Genomic DNA, 24,279 nt, shown 5'->3' on the forward strand with positions numbered 1-24,279 from the left:
TGACTCATGCACAAGCTTCAGTAGCTGATTTGATCAAGTGGAAGAAACGGTATCAGTGATTGAAGATCAAATTAATGAAATGAAGTGAAAAGAGAAGTTTAGAGAAAAAAGAGTAAAACGAACAAAGTCTCCAAGAAATATGGGATTATGTGAAGAGACCAAATATATGTTTGATTGGTATACCTGAAAGTGACAGGGAGAATGGAACCAAGTTGGAAAATACTCTGCAGGATATTATCCAGGAGAACTTCCCCAACCTAGCAAGGCAGGTCAACATTCAAATTCAGGAAATACAGAGAACATCACAAAGATACTCCTTGAGAAGAGCAACCCCAAGACACGCAATTGGCAGATTCACCAAGGTTGAAATGAAGGAAAAAATGCTAAGGGCAGCCAGGGAGAAAGGTCAAGTTACACACAAAGGAAAGCCCATCAGACTAACAGCAGATCTCTCCGCAAGAAACCCTACAAGCCAGAAGAGAGTGGGGGCCAATATTCAACATTCTTAAAGAAAAGAATTTTCAACCCAGAATTTCATATCCAGCCAAACTAAGCTTCATAAGTGAAGGAGAAATAAAATACTTTACAGACAAGCAAATGCTGAGAGATTTTGTCACCACCAGACCTGCCTTATAAGAGCTCCTGAAGGAAGCACTAACCATGGAAAGGAACAACCAGTACCAGCCACTGCAAAAACATGCCAAATTGTAAAGACCAATGATGCTAGGAAGAAACTGCATCAACTAACAGGCAAAATAACCAGCTAACATCATAATGACAGGATCAGATTGACACATAACAATATTAACCTTAAAAGTAAATGGGCTAAATGCCCCAATTAAAAGACACAGACTGGAAAATTGGATAAAGAATCAAGACCCATCAGTGTGCTGTATTCAGGAGACCCATCTCATGTGCAGAGACACATATAGGCTCAAAATAAAGGGATGGAGGAAGATGTATCAAGCAAATGAAAAGCAAAAAAAAGCAGGGGTTGCAATCCTGGTCTCTGATAAAACAAACTTTAAACCAACAAAGATCAAAAGAGACAAAGAAGGCCATTACATAATGGTAAAGGGATCAATTCAACAAGAAGAGCTAAGTATCTTAAACATATATGCACCCAATACAGGAGGACTGAGATTCATAAACCCAGTCCTGAGAGACCTAAAAAGAGACTTAGACTCCCACACAATAATAATGGGAGATTTTAACACCCCACTGTCAACATTAGACAGATCAACGAGACAGAAGGTTAACAAGGATATCCAGGAATTGAACTCAGCTCTGCACCAAGCAGACCTAATAGACATCTACAGAACTCTCCACCCCAAATCAACAGAATATACAGTCTTCTCAGCACCACATCACACTTATTCCAAAATTGACCACATAGATGGAAGTAAAGCACTCCTCAGCAAATGTAAAAGAATAGAAATTACAAAAAACTGTCTCTCAGACCACAGTGCAATCAAACTAGAAATCAGTATTCAGAAACTCACTCAAAACCGCACAACTACATGGAAAATGAACAACCTGCTCCTGAATGACTACTGGGTACATAACGAAATGAAGGCAGAAATAAAGATGCTCTTTGAAACCAATGAGAACAAAGACACAACGTACCAGAATCTCCGGGACACATTTAAAGCAGTGTATAGAGGGAAATTCATAGCACTAAATGCCCACAAGAGAAAGCAGGAAACATCTAAAATTGACACCCTAACATCATAATTAAAAGAAGTAGAGAAGCAAGAGCAAACAAATTCAAAAGCTAGCAGAAGGCAAGAAATAACTAAGATCAGAGCAGAAGTGAAAGAGATAGAGACACAAAAAACCCTTCAAAAAATCAATGAATCCAGGAACTGGTGTTTTGAAAAGATCAACAAAATTGATAGACCACTAGCAAGACTAATAAAGAAGAAAAGAGAGAAGAATCAAATAGATGCAATAAAAAATGATAAACAGGATATCACCACTGATCCCACAGAAATACAAACTACCATCAGAGAATACTATAAACACCTCTATGCAAATAAACTAGAAAATCTAGAAGAAATGGATAAATTCCTGACACACACACTCTCTCAGGACTAAACCAGAGAGAAGGTAAATCACTGAATAGACCAATAACAGGCTCTGAAATTGAGGGAATAATTAATAGACTACCAACAAAAAAAAGTCCAGGACCAGACGGATTCACAGCCGAATTCTACCAGAGGTACAAAAAGGAGCTGGTACCATTCCTTCTGAAACTATTCCAATGAATAGAAAAAGAGGGACTCCTCCCTAACTCATTTTATGAGGCCAGCATCATCCTGATACCAAAGTCTAGCAGAGACACAACAAAAAAAGAGAATTTTAGACCAATATCCCTGATGAACATCGATGCAAAAATCGTCAATAAAATACTGGCAAACCAAACCTAGCAGCACATCAGCAAGCTTATCCACCAAGATCAAGTGCGCTTCATCCCTGGGATGCAAGGCTGGTTCAACATACACAAATCAATAAATGTAATCCATCACATAAACAGAACCAATGACAAAAACCACATGATTATCTCAATAGATGCAGAAAAGGCCTTGGACAAAATTCAACAACCCTTCATGCTAAAAACTCTCAATAAACTAGATATTGATGGAACGTATCTCAAAATAATAAGAGCTATTTATGACAAACCCACAGCCAGTATCATACTGAATGGGCAAAAACTGGAAGCATTCCCTTTGAAAACTGGCACAAGACAGGAATGTCCTCTCTCACCACTCCTATTCAACATAGTGTTGGAAGTTCTGGCCAGGGCAATCAGGCAAGAGAAAGAACTAAAGGGTATTGAATTAGGAAAAGAGGAAGTCAAATTGTCCCTGTTTGCAGATGACATGATTGTATATTTAGAATACCCCATCGTCTCAGCCCAAAATCTCCTTAAACTGATAAGCAACTTCAGCAAAGTCTCAGGATACAAAATCAATGTGCAAAAATCACAAGCATTCTTGTATACCAATAAAAGACAAACAGAGAGCCAAATCATGAGTGAACTCCCATTCACAATTACTACAAAGAGAATAAAATACCTAGGAATCCAACTTACAAGGGATGTGAAGGACCTCTTCAAGGAGTACTGCAAACCACTGCTCAACAAAATAAAAGAGGATGCAAACAAACGGAAGAACATTCCATGCTCATGGATAGGAAGAATCAATATTGTGAAAATGGCCATACTGCCCAAGGTAATTTATAGATTCAATGCCATCCCCATCAAGCTACCAATGACTTTCTTCACAGAATTGGAAAAAACTACTTTAAAGTTCATATGGAACCACAAAGAGCCCACATTGCCAAGACAATCCTAAGCAAAAAGAACAAAGCTGGAGGCATCACGCTGCTTTATTTCAAACTGTACTACAAGCCTACAATAACAAAAACAGTATGGTACTGGTACCAAAAGAGAGATACAGACCAATGGAACAGAACAGAGCCCTCAGAAATAACACCACACATCTACAGCTATCTGATCTCTGACAAACCTGACAAAAACAAGAAATGGGGAAAGGATTCCCTATTTAATAAATGGTGCTGGGAAAACTGGCTAGCCGTATATAGAAAGCTGAAACTGGATCCCTTCCTTACACCTTATACAAAAATTAATTCAAGATGGATTAGACTTAAATGTTAGACCTAAAACCATAAAAACCCTAGAAGAAAACCTAGGCAATACCATTCAGGACATAGGCATGGGCAAGGACTTCATGACTAAAACACCAAAAGCAATGGCAACAAAAGCCAAAATTGACAAATGGGATCTAATTAAACCAAAGAGCTTCTGCACAGCAAAAGAAACTACCATTGGAGTGAATAGGCAACCTACAGAATGGGAGAAAATTTTTGCAATCTCCCCATCTAACAAAGGGCTAATATCCAGAATCTACAAAGAACTTAAACAAATTTACAAGAAAAAATCAAACAACCCCATCAAAATGTGAGCAAAGGATATGAAAGACACTTTTCAAAAGAAGACATTTATGCAGCCAACAGACATATGACAAAATGCTCATCATCACTGGTCATCAGAGAAATGCAAAGCAAAACCACAATGAGATATCATCTCACACCAGTTAGAATGGCGATCATTAAAAAGTCAGGAAACAACAGGTGCTGGAGAGGATGTGGAGAAATAGGAACACTTTTACACTGTTGGTGGGACTGTAAACTAGTTCAACCATCATGGAAGACAGTGTGGCCATTCCTCAAGGATGTAGAACTAGAAATATCGTTTGACCCAGCCATCCCATTACTGGGTATATACCCAAAGGATTATAAAACATGCTACTATAAAGACACATGCACACGTATGTTTACTGCGGCACTATACACAATAGCAAACACTTGGAAGCAACCCAAATGTCCAACAATGATAGACTGGATTAAGAAAATGTGGCACATATACACCATGGAATACTATGCAGCCATAAAAAAGGATGAGTTCATGTCCTTTGTAGCGACATGGCTGAAGCTGGAAACCACCATTCTGAGCAAACTGTCGCAAGGACAGAAAACCAAACACCACATGTTCTCACTCATAAATGGGAATTGAACAATGAGAACACTTGGACACGTGGCAGGGAACATCACATACCAGGGCCTGTCATGGGGTGGGGGGATGAGGGAGGAATAGTATCAGGAGAAATACCTAATGTAAACGACAAGTTAATGGGTGCAGCAAACCAACATGGCACATGCATCCATATGTAACAAACCTGCACGTTGTGCACATGTACCCTAGAACTTAAAGTATAATAAAAATAAAATAATAAAATAAAAATAAAATAAAATAAAATTTAATTTAAAAAAAAGCTAAAAGAGTTAAATACCCACTTTACCAGGCTTCGCTTCAATGGGGAATAGCCAGGTACATGGCTCTGGGTAAGGAGATGGTAAGTCAAAAGTCTACTAGCAGGTTTTTAAGAATCAAAAGGAATAGAAATGGCTGCTGCTCCCCTTCCTCTTCTTTCCTGCCCTTAATGTTAATGGCTGGAGGGACAGCAGCCCTCTTGCAACAATGAAGCAACAAGCATGAGGAAAAGACCAAGAGAATTGCAATGAAACTCACCCTGAGGCTGGGCATGGTAGCTCATGCCTGTAATCCCAGCACTTTGGGAGGCCAAGATGGGCAGATCACTTGAGACGAGGAGTTCGAGACCAGCCTGGCCAACATGGCAAAACCCTTTCTCTACGAAAAATTCAAAAAAAATTAGCCGGGTGTAGTGGCACTCACCTGTAATCCCAGCTACTCGGGAGGCTGAGCCACATGAATCTCTTGAACCTGGGAGGCAGAGGTTGCAGTGAGCCGAGATCTTGCCATTGCACTCCAGCCTTTGTGAAGGAGTGAGACTCTGTCTCAAAAAAAAAAAAAAAAAGAAAAGAAAAGAAACTCGCCCTGTTATCATTAAGCCAACCAACCAACCCCAGAAGCTGCCTAACTCTGGAATTCTTATTCTATGAAATAATACAACCCCTATTTGTTTCAACCTCTTACCAAAGTTTTCTGCTACTTGTTGCTAAACACGTTCTTAAATGACACAAATGCTGCCCTCAAGAAGTCCATATTCTAGTGGTAGAATAAGATATGTTTTCAAATTTCAGAAATACGAAGTGGAAGTTATAAGCATGACTTGACAGAATGTAATAAATTATATACAAGTCACAATCACAATCACAATACCCAAATATTTTAGGGAATCATGGTAGAGACATTGCATATTTAAGTGTAGTACTTTATTCCATAGTCAGCGTTCTAAAATATGAGTACATTACTGCATATAGCTGAGCTCCTCAGGAAATACAAATGAAAGACACATTGCTTGGAAAATATCCAATTTTGCATATATTTATCTTTTCAGATATATGAAAACCATAAAGCAAAAGGATTTAGAAGAACTGTAGAGAATCTCACAATGCCTAAGGTTATAAAAAGTCAAATTTCCAAATTTATGGCACAACACACATTTGGTTCGCTAGTTTGCCAAGCATTTCTTTGTAAACACTACATAGGTATGACAAAGTTTCCTATTTGCCTAGTACTATAGATACAGCAAATACATAAATTGAATAGGCTGCAGATATCTTCACTTACTGAATTTTTCTATTGCTATTATGTCACGTTGAATTTAAGTGAAAAGTTTAGAGTGTATAGTATGTTTTGCATAGACTGTATCAGAAGAGAGTTAACAGTATTTTAGTGATTCTGTTTTGCAATGTGTGTGCTATTAGCATAAAGTCTGAAATACAGGCATATTTTTCCAGTTATTTACTGCATAATTCTTAGAACAATGGGACACTAACATAAGTCTCATGCTTTAAAACATTTCAATTGAGTTTGCATCCAAAATGGCATTGCATTACCATCAGAGACTTCACTAGGTCCAAAGGTGACAGAGCTGGCAGTCTATGAAAGATAATTTTAAAAACACTGAGTTATCCTCAAAACACTAAAGCTCCAGTGCTGACTTGGGATACTGCTATCTGTGCATTGTCTGAGATGTCACTTAATCTCTCTGAGCACCAATCTTCTCATGGGTAAAATTTACAGATTAACACTTATCTCACAAGCTCATTAGAAATGTCAAATAAGAGAAAAGGTAGTGCCTGTGCCTTTTAAACTATAAAGTATGGCACAACTATAGGGCAAGAACTCTTCTGGTTGCATGACTGAATCAGAACAATCTTGAGATGTGTGTTAAGTTTTCTACGCTTCCAGTTGGTCTAAAACTCGCAGAGTATAGTCTTTTCTAGGAAATATGTGCTTCTCTGTTCAATGAAATTTCAAAAACATAGAAGCACATAGAAAATCTATATGTTTTTTATTTATGTATGTATTCAACATTTATTGAGTGCTGACTATTGCAACACCATAACAGTGCCCAAAGATGTAAGGGTAAGTAGGATACACTTGCCTGACCTCCAGAAGCCCAGGGTTTTATAAGAGCTATAACCACACGAGCATGTAGATTATAATATACTGTGATGTGGATTAGTAATCAAAGGTGTTCAGGCAGTTGGTAGTCTTTAAAAGGAGGTGAATGGAACACTTTGAATCTCTTAATTACAATCTGAGAGATCTGGGGAACCAGAGGAAGGGAAAAGAGCTGGGTAAAGACAAATTTTCTCTGTATCACAGTTTGCTTGGAACCTGCTGTTCAAGCAAAATTTCTCCAGGAGCTAATTTCAAGAGCTTCTTTGGAGCCCCTCACATGGTGTGTGGTCTTGGTCTGCTGAATCCCTGATGGCAATAAACTCTGTTAAAAGAGACCATAAATGATGAACTGTAATAAAATCCCTTACCCACTTTTGGTTGATGTATTCTTCGCTTTAAGAAATATTTTTGTGATTCAGTGGTCTTTCTGACCTGAAGTCAGGATTGGATAGCATGTTCCTCCCAACCCTGAGCTAGAATCTTTCACCTCAACACAACCACATTCTGCTTACTGTAAAAGAGCTTCCTCGCACCATTATTAAACTGTCAGTACCACAAGATTTTTGCAAGAAATCAAAGTAGATTTTATTCACTCAAAAAACATTTCCTGAGGGGCTATTAGACCCCAGGCATTAGGAACACAGAGCTAGCTGAGACATAGTCTTTGCCTTCAAAGTCCTTACAATCTAGAAAGAGTGACAGCCACAGGATTAAACCTCCCCCAATAAAATGCTAAAGAGGCCATAAAACAAGGTGCAGTGGAGGCATGAGGGATATAGAATGGGGGTTTCCCAAAAGCTCAGAAAACTCAGGGAAGGGGTGAGTGTTGAAATAGGAGCAGGTATTCACCAAACGAAGGCACAAAGCTGTGGAACAATCTAGTGTGCTCCGTGAACAAGCATTTTCCATAGCTAGAGTGTGGGCTATAACAGGACGCAAGGTGGGAGCCGACATCAAGGAAAACTTAGACTAAAAAAACCCCAGGTGCCATGCTAAGGTCTTAAACTCAGCGGAGCTCTCCCAAGGGATTTTCATCTGGTTTTAACATCAGGTGACTATTGAGGAGGGTGTCAGGCCCATGTCTGCCATAGAAGGGCAGCTGACAGCTCACTACAGCAGGAGAACATTTCCAAGCTTTCACTGCGTTTAACACCTAAGACTCAGAGACCATATCAAAAAAGCAAAATTGAGATCGCTGATTAGGTCCTCAAGTGCTGAAGGGATGGCTTTTAAAGTGGTCACATATCCTGGAAATAGGCAAAGATAAAGCACCTTCCCAGCCATTCCCCAGTCCAGGAACTTCTCCTGGTACCTGATAGGAGTTCAACAGAATCAATCAGGAATTCAGTGCAAAAGGTACTGCTGCTGGACTCCCACTGCGGACTCAGCCATCCCATAGATCACAGAAGAAACCGGACACTATGCCAAGTGACTTCGAAGTCATCAGCTTCTCTGAAAGAGAAGAACAACTTATTCTACCACCAGAAGAATAAAACAGTCCTTATTTTACCACTAGAAGTAAAAAACAGTTCTCAGCAATGAAGCATTCACTCTGTTCAGGGGAATCTTTCACCAGAGCTCTCTAAAAGCAAAGTCCCCCCACACCCACATCAAAAGATTTAGTGCAAACGCAGGGTAGGGGGCTAGTTCTGGCTAGGACTCCGTATGATGTTCTTTTTTGCTAAGTGGCTTGTAGGAACGCTAGGGAAGTGGCTAACGTTGAATTTGACAGCAGAGCTTGCTGCTCTGCGGTGTGTGCTGGCCTCTAGTGGAGGCCCTACCCCCAAGTCCAGTTCTCATTCAAAGACAATTAACAAGGTTGATCAGGCTTAAGAACATTTTTATTAACAGTTACACTAACAGGTGGGGCTCTTTACTCTGCTAATAAGTTAGGAGGTAAGATAACAGTCAAGGTAAAATAGATAGATAGATAGATCGATAGATAGATCGATAGATCGATCTTACAATACCTGTGTAGCAGGTAGGAATTCCTTAGGCTACAAGCTGAGGTGAGGAAATAAATGTATCTTTAAAATGCAAATCAAAGCCACAATGAGATACCATCTCACATCAGTCAGAATGGCCACTATTAAAAAGTCAAAAAACAAGAGAAGCTAGAGAAAAGAGAACAAATGCTTACACGCTGTTGGTGAGAATGTAAATTAGTTCAGCCACTGTGGAAAGCAGTTTGGAGATTTCTCAAAGAACTTAAAACAGAACTACCATTCAACCCAGAAATCCCATTACTGGCTATGTACCCGAAAGAAAACAAATTGTCCTACCAAAAAGACACATGCACTTGTATTGCAGCACTATTCACAATAACAAAGACATGGATCAACCTAGGTGCCCCTCAATGGCAGATTAGATAAAGAAAATATGGTATACATACACCATGGGATACTATGCAGCCATAAAAAAGAATGAAATCATGTCCTTTGCAGCAATATGGATGCAACTGAAGGCCATTATCCTAAACAAATTAACTCAGGAACAGAAAACCAAATACCACATGGTCTCACTTTTAAGTGGGAGCTAAACATCAGAAACTAATGGACGTAAAAAGGGCAATAATGGAAACGGGACTATAACAGGGAGAGGAAGGAAGGAGGGCAAGGGTTGAAAAAACTACTAGGCAATATGCTCATACCTGTGTGATGGGATCATTTGTACCCAAAACCTAATTATCATGCAATATATCCAGGTAACAAACCTGCACATGTACCCCCTGAATCTAAAATTAAAGCTGAGTGGGGGGGAGAATTTTAAGTGAAGTGCTAACAAAATAAATAAATAAAGTGCCTCTATTTTTATATCATTTCTATCTCAAGCCCCCTTTTCACTTGGTAATAGAAGCTCCATCTTGGACCTTTTAGAATAAAAACTCAGGCAACCCAGAATGTTCTGTCTATGCCTTTGTCTAGAGCTTTTGCCCCACTGAGCCATGTCGTGCTCCTCTGATAAGGAGAAGGTGTCTCGTCCTCCATCACTGCCGCTTCTCCACAGAGGCATCCCCTAGATGGATGTGCCTCGCCAACGGTGCCAGTAGCCTGTGTCTTTTTGCATCTGTCCTGGAGGTGTCAAGGTCCCTATGTGGCCACTGCATCCAAGTCCTCATCTGGTCCATTGGTCCTCTCTCAGATAGGTTAGAGGCCTTCTCTCAGGTGGTACGGGGGCTTCTGAATGTTCTCCCATGCTACCCTAGGACTATGGGAAAGTCAATGGGGCCATCTCAGGTTCTCTTTGCTGAGAGACATGCCATGTGCCAAACTGGATGAGCCAAGAGACCCGAGAAGCGAAGCACCTTCCTGGGCTTCACCTGAAAAGCAAGACACACACCTGCTCTCCCCTAGGACTCCCACTGAGCTTTGAGCCTTCAGTCATGGCCCCGCATCCAACTGCCCAGCTTTCCTTATAACTCTGCTGCCTCCTGCCCAGGAGACTCTCTCTGGGCTAGATGGGTAGTTAAAGCCAGCTCACTCTCCCCAGCCTCTTGTTTCTGGCACATACAAAGCCCAGGTTCCTAGAGCAATAAAATTTCCCCTGCCTTCACCTCTCACAACTCTTATTTCTGTCATGAGTTTCAAAAAGCCAAGTACTCTTCTTGTTCTTTGAGATTCCCATCTGTTGCACCTCTAAACCAAGGGCAGCCACTGACTGAATAAAAAAGGCCAAAAAATCACAAGAACTAGCTGAATAAAAAACACAGCAGTTGATATATCTAAATATATATCACACCACCACATTCGTTGCTGTCATGAAGCTAAAGATATAGGCTGGTTCTGGGCCTGTTCCCACGCAGGAGAGGCCCCAGCCCAGTCTCTGTCTCTCTCTGTCTCTCTGTCTCTCTCTCTCTCTCCCCCTCTCCTTCTCCCCTCACCCCTCTTGCTTGCAATGTGGTTCAGAGGTGCAGAACTCTTCTGAGAAGAGGCACAACCACCACTTCTTATTCTTCCTGCTAAGCAGCCAAGGCATGGAGCAACATATGAACTGCCCCTAAAAATGCCTATGGTAGAGGGTTAGCAGAGCCAGCTCAGCTGTGAATCCTGCAGGGGAAAAGTAAAACCTCTCTGGTTTCTTTCTCCAGCTTAGACAAAAGATCGTTTCTATGTGGTCTCCTCTAGATGACTAGAATTTTGCAAGCAGGTTTAAGCCTCAGAAGTTACTTTGTACAGAGGACATCAGGGAAGTCTTCATGCAAGAGTTGGCATTTGACCTGAGTCTTAAGGGATGTGAAGGATGAGCAGAGGGGATTCCAGGGAAGGAATCAACACAAATAAAAGCCAAGAGCTGGGAACACATATCATGGTCCAAGGGAAAGGGGGAAGTTAAAGATGACCCCAAAATTCCATTCCTGGGTTATCAGGCAGATGGTGAAGCTCTTAACAGAACTTCTGTTCAGAAGTTCTGAGGCTTCTTGTTTGGCATTTAATGTAGGCAGCCATGTGTTCTATTTTTCTGTATATATCTTGCCTTCTTGAAAAGAGATCATTTTTTATTCATTTACTTATCCATGTATCTTCCTTGCAACTTTAAAGGAAATAATCAACATACACTGTAATATCTAAAAATGCATCACAAAATGTATTCCTTGACCTGCTCACTGGCTATTCTTCGTTAAAGAAAATATTGCCAGAATTGTAGATTGCTATATTTTTCTCAAATTACTTTTGAAAATCTTGCAGATGATGGAAAATTGATGTATTTCTTCCCTATGTATCTTAAGCTATAGTTTGGGTGAAATTAATATAACAAATCATTAGTGTTAATGATTTAACCTTCAAAATGTTATTCTAAACATTCAAAATATTATTTCTCAGAGTCCTTTGACTCATTTGCTATTTACCATGCCAACAAGGTAGTTTTCTCCTAACGTGAAAAAAAAAGTATGACTCTATACTTGTTGTAAATAGATTCTAAAAATTATTTGAGTCCAGCTGGAAATATAAATGTCTAACTGCCAAAGCACATCCTGATTCTATTTTTTGATAGCGTCACAAGACATACAAGAGAGAAGCAAACAGAAATGCCTTTCGTTTTGTCTAAAACACACTCCTGTCAGTTTTTCTCTCATCATATCAAGAAATCCCTTCAGGCCGAGCTGGGCGCAGGTCAGTTCAGCAGGGTGTTGGACCGGGTTTGCTTCAAAAGCCCTGTCTTCCCATCTTCTCCCATGATAGAATAAATGTCCATAACATGAGAGGCTTGCTCTTGTTTCTTGCAGGAGAAATATAGTCCTTGGTTTTATCCTCCTGCTCCTGCCTCTCTATTACACATGCCATCCATCAAATCAAACACCAGAGCGTCAGAAACTAAGAGGAATTCTGTGCAGAAGAGTTCCTGAGAATTTGGGTAAACAGCCCAGTGATTTCTGCATTTGGAGCAGCATTTTGAAATCCTAGCCTAAGGAAAGTTGAAAAAACACTCTTTGGAAGCTCACACCTGATTCTGCTTGCTTATTTCAGAGTATCTGAAAAATTCTTACTATCCTCAGGAAATATAATCATCTGTCTTTCCTTTCCCAGTGAAGAAGATTTGCCTACCTAGAATTTTAAAATCTAATACTTAAATTGTTCTGCAAGTTTCTTTGTCTTTGCTCATTCCTACCTCTTCACCTCCACCTTTTCTTTCCCCAAACCAGAGAAACACAACACACGGTTTATCCTCCTAAAAGCTAAAGGAGCACAGCTACTCTCCACAATCTTTTGGTTTGGACCAACCCATTCATCTCAGCCTGACAGAGACCTTGTTTTTCTTTGAATATCCTGAAATTAATACTGCCCATTCCTATTCTGGAGTCAGAGAAGCTTGTGGCCCAACCCAACAGCAGGTAGCACTAGAAAGTGAAGAGGCACCAGCTCCCAGGAAATAGCTCGTGTTCTCGCAGAATTGTATCTGCTCTTCATTAAACCTAGAATCACAGCAATTTTAGAGCCACAGAAGACCCGAACAACATGTAGTCTTATCCTGACAGCTTCCCCACTTCCAGAACATATCCCAGGTCCAAGAAGCTCAGATGTAAGACAGACGTTGGGAAGACGGATCACCTGCCTTGAACTCATTTTTACAGCTGATTTGACCCCTGAGTACTTTGATTTCTGGCTACCTCAATTTCCAAACTTATTTCTCCCATTTCCTCTGAGGCTGACCTTCTCCAGCTCCACATTCTATTTGTCCTGCCTTGCTGGCTCTCAGCTTTTATGCTCCATTTCCTAAATTCCACCCAGAATTTTCCTTCAGACTCATCCTCTCAATGGACTCCTAACCTGCCAGTGAGCCCTGCCAGATGAACTATATGGGATCATCCTGAAACCCCCAACATCCCTGACCCAAGAGAGCCAGCCTCATGAGCTGGTTGCTAGAAAGTCTAACCTCTTTGCTGCATAAATGAGGAAAATGAAGCCAAAGGTCAAGTTTATGATGGAACAAGATTTGAATCTTGTATCCTGGCTCCAAATCATGGGCTCATTCTTCTACACACATTTCAGGACAAATCAATGAAATTACCACTTTGCCTTAGTTTGATCTCAACCATTGGCTACCTTCATCCTTATCTCCCTGTCTCCGAACTCTGTGGGGTTTTTTTTCCTAATCTCAGTACCAGCTCTGGCCCCTGACATGTTTGCAATGGGTGCTCTTCTGGATTCCCCTCCTTTTCATGAGTCTGCAGCACACACACAGAACTATTCTAACACAGGAGGTATTTCAGGGAAGAATTGTTATCTTAAAAGCTTGCTTAGAATAGGGGAATCAATCAACCAGAAAGCAGGGCATTGAAGATTAACCTCTGGTCCAGGTACTGTGAAAAGGAGAAGAAGGAAACCTACATTTTTTGTATACTTTCTTTGAGCCAGGCATTAAGATCTGTGCATTATACATACAGCTAGCATCATATTTTGAGCCAAAGCCTTCTACTGCTCACTCCTAATGATTCAGACATGTCTAAAAAGGTTTGGCAAGCTAGTGGGACAGACTGCAAGGGTTGAAATAGAAACTGCTAGTTGCCTACCCAAATCCATTCTCACTGTCTTCCTCAGCAAAGAGCACATATTGTTGGATCCAACAATGTGTCCAGCTACAAGACTTTTTCCAGCGTCTCTCTCAGTAAAGTGTAACCATGGAACTAAGTTCTGCCAATGAATGTGAGGCTTCTGAGAAGTCTCCTTAACAAAGTTGGAATGTCCCCTTCTCCTTCCTTCATTGTGTGTTGCCTGGAACTCAGATCTAATGGAGGGGACGGCCATCCAAGACCTGAGAATAAGAGCTCCAGGCACAGCAGAGTAATAATCTAGAAGGTATCTGGTCCCTGATGACATCAAGGACTCACCAAACTGGACTGCCTTCCTCTAGACTTCTTTCACATAACAGATAAATTAAAAGGATTTTTTTTTCATTTCTTACATTAAATGCAACAAACCTAGTCCCAGCTAAAACAAAAAACATGCACTAAAAAGTAGAAGAACGAAAGGATGAAAGGGGCCTCAGTCTCTGACACTATCATGAAGCTGCCCTGCTTTAACATTACTTGAGAGAAAAATAAAGCTTCTAGATTATTTAAGGCTTCCTGGAGGAGATGGGGTCTGAGTTAGAGTTTCCATCAGCTTGAGGGAGACTCTTCTCTACTTGGGCTGTTCCTTGAGCCACCAGGAACTCTCTTTGGTTTCCATGAAGTTTTGATAACCATGGTCAATGCTACCTGTGGTTCTGGAGCATTCCTGCTGCCACAGATGGGGCCCAATTGCTTGAGCCATCACTCAACACCTGGCTTCCTAAAGGAGGTTGTGAAAGTGCCTGCAACTCTCAAGCCCTGAGCTGGTGTTTGATGCAGCGGTTTCCCAGGTCCTCTCTGTGAGAAAGGACAGGAAAGGGCCCAGGGGAAAAAAGAAATCCTGGTGCCTATCCCAGTGATTTACTGTAACCAACTCAAAACCATAAGAGAGAACACAAGCACAATTTAGGGCTCCATTCTCTCAACTTCTCACCCAGCTCTGGTCCTTTACAATGTTTACTGTGCAGCCATCTGTGAATATCTTTGTGAAACTAGTTAAAGCCTTTTATGAGACCCTAAACTTCTAGTTACACTAATTTCCCAGCCCCCCACGTGAATTAGGTCTTGAGTAAACAAAAGGCAGACTTGAGGCTGGAGAGCAATTGTACCGTGTTAAATGGTGCGTTTAACAGGGCCAGCCCACAAATTTTTCCGTTCCCATCCCTAGGCGTGCAGGCAGCACCAAAGCCCATATAATGGACTCTTTATGTGGTACTTGGTTAGAAAAACGTATTGACAAAGAATCACAGACAAATCATAGCTGTGACCTTTAGTGCTGAAACAAGGTTTTCCTTGGGAGTGATTTAATTACCCATGCAGCTCACTGGCTGCACACATTAGCAGACTCTGTCTTTCCAAAGGCCACGGCCAGGCCAGGCTGGTTTGTCTTTCCTGTGAATGTGTGCCCAAGTGCTGCTCCTGTAACGAGGCTCTGTTGTGCCATACAAGGATAAACAGCGCACAGCATCCAGCTGGTCTCTGCCAGCCTGAATGATCGCTTCCCAGGCACCTGCTGCCCAAGCCGACCTTGGATCTAGCAGTGCCCCTGGCCTCAGACTCGTCGTTCAGATGAATGATGCAGATGCTGGTGCCAGGCCCTGTGGCCTGCTGCAACATGGCTGGACTTTGACTACCAGGTGTAGGAACAGGGGTAGGGGGCCGGGGCTACATTGTGAGGTGAAATATGCTTGTCTTTGCCTCTCTCAATGCACACTGCCTTCCTCTAGCCTGAGCTCTTTTTGGTCTTGCATTTCTGAGAGCTTGAGGAAAGCAGAAACTAGACACTAAAAGCCATGAATTCTATGATTCTGTTTATATGAAACAGCCAGAAAAGGCAGATCCATAGAGACAGAAAGCAGATTATTGGTTGCCACTGGCTGGGGCAGGGGGAATGGAGAGTGATGGCTTCATGGGTTTGGGGCTTCTGTTTGTGATAGAAAGGTTCTAAAACTAGATAGTGGTGATGGTTGTACAACATTGTGAATGTCAACATGTCTCCAAATTGTATACCTTAAAATGGTTAAAACAGTAAATTTTATATTATGCATATTTCAGCACATTTTCAAAAATATGACTGAAGGAATGGGTTGCAAGGGGAGGAAGTGGATATACTTACTCCCAAGATCCCAGAAGACAAAACTAAGACCAGTGAGAGAGTTTCCATGAAGCAGGTTACAGCTCATCATGTAAATAGAGGGGAAAGTGCCATTTAGAACAGCCCTACTGTGAGCCAAGGGCCCTTCAGTCCTCATTTCCTTGAAACCCACAACTCTTGTGTAAGGGAGGTTTTATTATCCTTATTTAATAGATGAGGAAAAGATGCCTCCCAGAAGCTAAAACTATTTTCTCAAGGACACAGAGCTAACAGGAGGTAGAGCTAGGTTCTTCTACTCTACAGACTGTCCCTTTTTTTTTTTTTTTTTTTTTTTTTTTTTTGAGATAGAGTCTTGCTCTGTCAATCAGGCTGGAGTGCAGTGGTATAATCACGGCTCACTGCAGCTTAGACCTCCTAGGCTCAAGTCAGGCTCCCACCTCACCCTCCCCTGTAGCCAGGCATGCAACACCACACCTGGCTAATATTTTTATTTATTTTATGGAGACAGAGTCTCACTATGGTACTCAGGCTGGTCTTGAACTCCTGGGCTCAAATGATCCTCCCACCTTGGCCTCCGAAAATGCTGGGACTACATGCATGAGCCACCACACCCAGCCTGAAACTGTGCCTTTTTTAATAAGCCAGTGCCTCTGCAAATTTTCTACTGAAGTCTCCCTAAATATCCCATAGCAAGAGTGAAATGATACATCAAGGTGAATAGACAGAGCCCAAAGGAGTTGCTGAGTGTAACTCAGTATAATGTTTTGGCTCTCAAATTCATGTTGGTTTTACATGCTTGCTCTATTATCTTAGATTAGTATTTTTCTTAATTACTAGAATAAAGTTTTCATCAAAATCTTTAAGCAAAAGTATCATTCTGGGAAAATGGTCCATGTTTATCCTGAAGCCTCCCATCTCCCTTCACATTTTCTTAGGTGCCTGCATACTCCAATTTGAGAGGCTGGCACTAGGCTGGCTGCTATCCAAAAGGGAAAGGGAGAGGGAGTGAGGAAAGTGACAGGGAGGGAAGGAGAGAGGAAGGGAGGAATTCTCTGCTACTGGAATTTTCCTGCACTGGGCTCTGATGTATAAGAATTCATACAAAGCAGGGGTTGAGGTTGGGCCTCAGTGACATTAACCCTTTTTAGTCACAGAAGCATTTGAAAATCTAATGAAACTCATTAACTCTGGCTTAGTCTATTTTGTATTGCTATAACTGAATGCCACAGACTGGGTAACTTAGAAAGAAAAGAAATGTATTTTTTACAATTCTGAAGTTTGGGAAGTCCAAGGTCAAGGGGCTGCATCTGGTGAAGACCTTCTTGCTGAATCATAACATAGTGGAGAGACTCACATGGCAAAAGAGCAGAGCACCCACAAGACAGAGCCACAAAGGCTTGAACTCACTTTTATAACAAAGCCACTCTTGATAATTAACCCACTACCTCAATAGTGACATTAATCCCTCATTATCTAATCACCTCCTATTAGACTCCACTTCCCAACACTGTTACACTGGGGCTTAAGTTTCTAACTCGGGGACTTTGGAAGACACATTCGAGCCATAGCAAACCCACTGTAACAAAAATTTTTCAGACACATAAAGTTTCCATGTTATTCTAGGGTGTTTGTGAACCTTCTAAAGCCTATACCTCAGATTATGCATCCCTGGATTACAAAGTTTCAAACAGAAAATGAGACAAACTTGAGGACTCCTTCTAACCCCAAGAGGCTATGGTCTTGTCCCAGACTCCGTTTTACTCAAACATCAGCCTTTTAAAAATGCGTATAATCTGTGGCCCATTTACTGTCCACTTTGAGTGGTACATTTATCAGCTAATGTGATAAACAAATTCAAGCTAACATGATAATGAGTTATTGGGCATCCTTTCTCCCTCCTCCCCAGATGACAGTTGGATTTTTGTTTCCTTTAGGGGTATTGTAACTTCAGCTGCTTGTGGAGAGATGGAAAGCAAGAAGGTCTTGTAACTTCTTGAATCTCTCCAATTGACTAGCTATTTACCTGACTTTGCATCAAGTCAGACACAGGGTCCAGTTAAAGGGGATTTCTGGTTTGGAGACTCAGCACAGCATGACACTAGAGTTGCAGGAGTTTTGTGCAAGAGTGGACTTTGCCATTGCCTGTTTCCCTAGGGAAAGCCTGGTGACACTGACTTAAGTAATTTTAAATAAAGACTGAGGCTGGCTGGAGAAGAAAATTTCACAAAAATGGCTTCAAGAAAGTGGAAAGACCACAAAACTGACAACCAAAAAAATTCTGCCCAGCACTGTCCCTGACTCAGCGGATTAACTAGGACACAGCAATCTTCCTTTTTAAGCCTTGCTTATCTATACTTATCTTTCTATCCCCATCTAGAATGCAATCTATACAGACAAATATATTTAGGTCAGAACATTGGTAACAAGTGACAGAAATCAAAGTCAGACTAACTTCAGCAAGAAATGACTATGCTGGCTCTGTTATGAAGGACGATGAGATCGCCCTTAGGATAGAAGTAGCAGTACTGCTTTGGAAGGGAAACCAGAACTGCTGTATGGGGGCTCCTTAAGAAATAACTCTCTTGCAGCTAAATAGAGGATAAACAATGCGGTGAAGGAGGATCAGCAGCAGCATTGAAGGTGACGTGAAAGAGACAAAAAGAAAGAGGGAATGGACCAGGAGAGTGATGATCCAAAACAATCTCAAAGTACTGCCAGAAGCACCAACCCACAAACAGCCACAATGTGACCTAAACTTGCCAGTCACCATCTTTGGCCCCACGCAACTCAGAGATGACAAAAACAAGGCTCCTTTGTCAAGAAGAGTTGTTAAATAACAATTCAGAGAAGTCTACTATGGATTATAGTTCTCAAAGGTCAATAAACGGTGATAAAGGTATTTAGAGTAGCATCATATATTCTAGCATCATGAGGTCTCTCCTGCCTATCAGAGATTAACATGGAAAAAGATTGGGGATGGTAGGAATTTTTTTAAGTATTTTTTAAGTTATCTGGATTATTCAGAGTAATCAAATCAATCATGGCAGACACTATTAGTTGCATCCCTTCCTCCTTGTTGATAAATCCTTACTTTGTTTGATGTTCACCCTTCCATGTGTTCCTGGAAAGGAATGAACCACAATGGGTCTAATACAAACATAGTGATTCTATGCCCCTTTGGCATGTGACCCTTTCCTGATCTCTGGGTTGGGAAGAGGCTTTGGAGAGGGTTGTCACTGCCAGGAAAAAGAGGATCACTAGAGGACAGTCCCTTCATCATCTAGATATTGTGTATCTACCTGAGAAGCCTAGAACCATCCGAGGCAGCCATCTTGTAAACAAGAGCATAGAGGCCTAAAAGCCAAGTTAACATGCTGAGCATAACACACTAAAAGACAGAAAGAGCATGGGTCCTCAATGATATTTGTGAGGCTGGAGAGTCATTGTGAGATTGTTTGTGTATTAATAATAATACAATCCTAGTCTGATTAATTTTGTTATAATGACAATCATCCTAATTAATATAAGAGCAAAACACTGACTTGGCTTTCTGGCTTTCACTTTTTCCTCCCTGTAATTATTTTCATATAATAGACAAAGTAATCCTTTTCAAATTCAAATTTGATCATGGCATCTTCTTCTTTTACAAATCTTCCTGCAGCAAGTTGAATAAAATTTCATCCCCGGCCAGGGACTATAAATTTTACACAGTCTCCAAACTCATCTTATTCCACATTCTCCTTCCTACTTCCCTTTTTTCTGCCGTCATTTACTTTTTCTGCTCTTAACACCCTAAGCTTTTCCTTGTGAGACTGTTGTTCTGGCTATGCCTTCTGCTGATCTTCTTGCCTTCCAGATTGCTGCATGGTTAGTTCTTTCTTGTCCTTCTGGCATCAGCTCTATTATCACCTCCTCACAGAAGCTTTCCCTGAACACTCCAGCTAAATTATCTATCCTCTCGACCCTAAGCCAGACTTTATTACATCACCCTTCATCTTATTCTCCTTATAGTAGTTATCCTTATTTGCAGTTATTGTAATTATTTGTTTACCAATGTTGTCAATTTCCTCTCCCTAGTATATCAGGATCAAGAAAACTAAGACCTTGTCAATCTTTCTCACCATAATTTCCTGCACCCTTAAAAAACTGTCTGAAACATCATAAATCCTCAATAATAATTGTTGAATGAAAAGAAGGAAGGAAGGAAGGAAGGAAGGAAAGAAGGAAGGAAGGAAGGAAGGAAGGAAGGAAGGAAGGAAGGAAGGAAGGAAGAAAGAAAGAAAGAAAGGAAGGAAGGAAGGAAAGAAGAGAGGGAGGGAGGGAGGGGAGAAAGCGAAGAGAAGGGGAGGGAAGGAGAGGGGAGGGGAGGAAAGAACTGTAAGAACCTGAGCCTCAGAACCTGAAATTTGGGATTCAACTATGCCAAAATTGTGTGTCTCACTCTTCTCAGCTTGGCACCTGCAGATTGAAAAAGGATGGAAACAGCAGCCCTAGAGTTACTTCCTCCTAACTTATCTTCTCCAGCAGAAAGATACTCCCTCTCCCAATATCTGTATACCACTCCCAGGAATGAATTCTGATGGCCTCGTTTAAATTATAAAATTTGCTATGGAACTAATCCTTGTGTTTAGAGAAATAGGGTATTATGATTGGCCAGGGCCAGAATTACAGTCCATAACCAGGGTACATTGTTATTGGCAGCTCTACCTGTTCCACAGGGACTAGTACGAGGGTGATGCAAGGAGAGGTGGGGAGGGGAGGAGGGAGAAAAGCCAGGGGAGTTAGAAAAGGATTGCTGGGCAGACAAAATCAACAGATCTTCCCTATGAACTACACTGCACCCTGGCCTTGCCAAAATGTTTTCCTAGTTCTCCAGATTTAAAACGCACTCATCTCTGACTTATTACATTAGGATAAGTCCTCATCTACACAACCAGAGTAACAGAAGAGCAAATCAGAGTTTAAATGTGCACATATGTGTGCACGCATAACAGAATTACATAAAGAACAACCTGGGTATGCAAAGCCATACACAGTGGTATAATGAATATTGGGAACTCAGAAGGAGGTAAGGTGAGAGAAGGGTGAGGAATTAAAAAAACTACATGTTGGGTAAAGTGTATATTACTCCAGTGATAGGTGCACTGAAATCTCAAATTTCACCACTATACAATTTATCCACATAACCAAAAAACACCTGTATCTATTGAGATTAAAAAATTTTTGAAAAGAACACCCTGGCTTCATAATGAGGGAGGAGAGATGTAGAATTAGCTATCCACATGGTTTTGCAGACATCTCTTGCTAACTATTGGGCCAATGTCATGGCTTTGTACTACTGCATGGTATGCCCTGCTATCTATTTAAAGTTCCTCTCCCTCCAATCGTCAGTAAAACATGGCTGCTTCCAACATGAAGTCAGCCTCTATTTTCTCTATTCAGACAATGATTCAACCACATGAGAAACCATCATGATCCCCAAACAAATACACATGATAGTTGAATCACAGTCTGGCAGTGTAGTGTGATGGCACAACAGAGGAAGACCCTCTTTGGTGAGGACAGGTCTTCCATCTGTATTGCCATTTAAAGGGACAGTAACTTACAAGGACAAAAACATGTTCTTGGCTCCAAGTTGCTCTTTGGTGGTACATTTTTAAGGATTAATTATACTGGTAGGATTACTTTTTCCTAACATGTTTGTTTACAAAAATATTGAGCATGCATTACACATCGACATAAATAATTTTCCCCATATCTTTGTCCTCCAAATTTTGCAGTTAATTAAACTAATTTGTCTGTTTTTGTGGGTTGGAAACTCTTACTGTCATCCTTTCCAATCACTACTTATTTAAATTTCATCCTTGGCCAGTTTCATGATAATGTTTATCTGCTCCAGAGGATTTGAAATGAGAGTAACACACAGGGATGCCATTTAAATTCTTTCTTGAAGCTGAAAAAGTCAAGAATCAACTGGCCAGTTAGATAACACAATTTCCCTTGTAGGATATTTGCTTAAGATAGCTGGGGGCTAATTTAATTCCAGAGTTGCTTATTTGGGTTTCTATGAGGGATTCCCTGCAGTTAACATGCACTGTGTATAGAGATTCTAAAGAAGCATTCTCTGAGAACATTCTCAAAAGCAGGTTAAGTAAGTTGTTTTTTAAAGAAAATAAAAATCTGTATTTGCTGTCAACATTCAACTCCGGCCTGTTGCCAACTAGAAAGGAGCAAGAGCACTCCGACATTTCAACAGCACTCAGATCCATTATTTGGCATTTCATTAATCCATTTGGAGAAAAATGACTTCTTAATTTTGATTCCTTTAAAATGTTAGCTTAAGACCCTCAACTAGTTTCGTACGCTTACGCTACAGAGAATTTCATAGCCCTGGATTACCATAGAGGGCAGCAGAGAACCATCTAGAAGACCCAAGGAAAGGAAGTCCTGTTCTGTACATTGTTTTTGTCTTGTGCTGTCAGATGCCTTGACATGCCTCTATGGCATGATCTGGCCCCTGCCTACCTCACCTCTTCAACTTCTCCTGAGCTTCTCCTCCCAACAGCTCCCAGCCAGCCAACTTTCACAACTCCCTCAACCCTTCCCCACTCATCCCATCCCTATCCAGCTACATTGACACCTTTCAGCTCCTCAAAGGTGTCTTCTCTCCTTTCTTCCCACTCTTCACCAAACTAACTCCTCCTCATCCTTCAGGGCTCAACCCAAAGCCACTTCTCTGGGGCTCTCCTCTCTGACACCCACGTCTATATCAAGTTCACCATTGTGCTCACTTCTGAGCTCTTCCCTTCTCCTTCTTACCACGGAGCACTGTTCTCATGGATCACCTGTAATAATATTTTGCTTAAGGTTTCTTTCTCTCTACTGGTTTATAAGCTCCACAAACAACAAGCAATGGGTCGATATCGTTCACTGCCCTATCCTAATGCTTAGCATGGTTGGCACATAGAGTTAAATAAATACTTGTTGATTCAATAACAAATTGAAAGATGGCGGGTAAGTCCCTTGAAATTTATGATCAGTCCACGTTAAATATTATATGAGTTTGTAATTTTATGCAACACAGAAATGCTAGAACTGTAACAACAAATTCAATTACCACTTGAATTAGTGTTAAAAGAAACTGGCCTGGCTGAGCAGGAGATAAGGGTGATAGGAGACTAAACTAAGCCAGCTTCAGCAGCTACTATTGCCAGGCACTGTATTAGGTATGTTTGGACAGTTTATCTCATTCAGTTTATCTTATCTGCTGTTGTCACAGCAGTCCTTCAGCTTTGCTTATCATTTTCACATTATTCAGATTAGAAAAATGAGGCCACATAGATAGAAAGTGGTAGGGCTGCTTGAATCCGAATCTTGACTATTTGCAATACACCATAAGTTGGGTCTGTGCTTTTTTAGTTAAAAAACAAAAATGGGTATAGAAGTTGAAGAGAAAACGAGTGAGTGGGAAGATCCTGAATTTTCCTCCAGTCTCTCTAATTAGCCCATTCTCATATTACACATCTTCCCACACCCACCCTTCCCCCTAAACACACACACACACACAGACACACACACACACTCCACACTACCAATCTCCCTGTAAGCAAATAGTTTCTCGAATTTTTGGTGATAACCTCCACAGTGGATTAGGTATGACTTTAATCAGAAACTTTGGTCCTCTTTCTGCATCATTACCTCTTCTCCACTTTTATTGTGAGTCCCTTTTCAGCTGTGCATATTTTGACACTCATTTATGTGACCATTAAGCCATTATCACCATTTCAGGTTCAGACCAGAATTGCACTTTTAATAAATTATAATAGGCTCCAATTGACTTAAGAGGAAAAGCCTCACTTTTTGTTTCCAGCAAAGCCATCTTTGTCCCTACCTCCTGGAGAAGAGCTGAATGCAATGTTCTACCACAGGCAAAAATGTTCCAAGCAAAAGCTAGGCATTACAAAGAAGTGGATGGCATTCAGTGCTGCTGAAACAAGCTCAGTGCAGCCCAGACAGGGATGGGAATGCAGAGACAAATTCCCCGGTGTAGAAGCATGGGCCAGAGGTGAGGCCTTCTCTGACCGCCCCAGCCCCTCCCATCTGTAGCTTTAAGAATCTCTTGTGGCGGGGATTGGTGGCTTACGCCTGTAATCCCAGCAC

This window comes from Gorilla gorilla, chromosome 13 (genome assembly GCF_029281585.2).
Source record: "Gorilla gorilla gorilla isolate KB3781 chromosome 13, NHGRI_mGorGor1-v2.1_pri, whole genome shotgun sequence".
In the NCBI taxonomy this organism is placed as follows: Eukaryota; Metazoa; Chordata; class Mammalia; order Primates; family Hominidae; genus Gorilla; species Gorilla gorilla.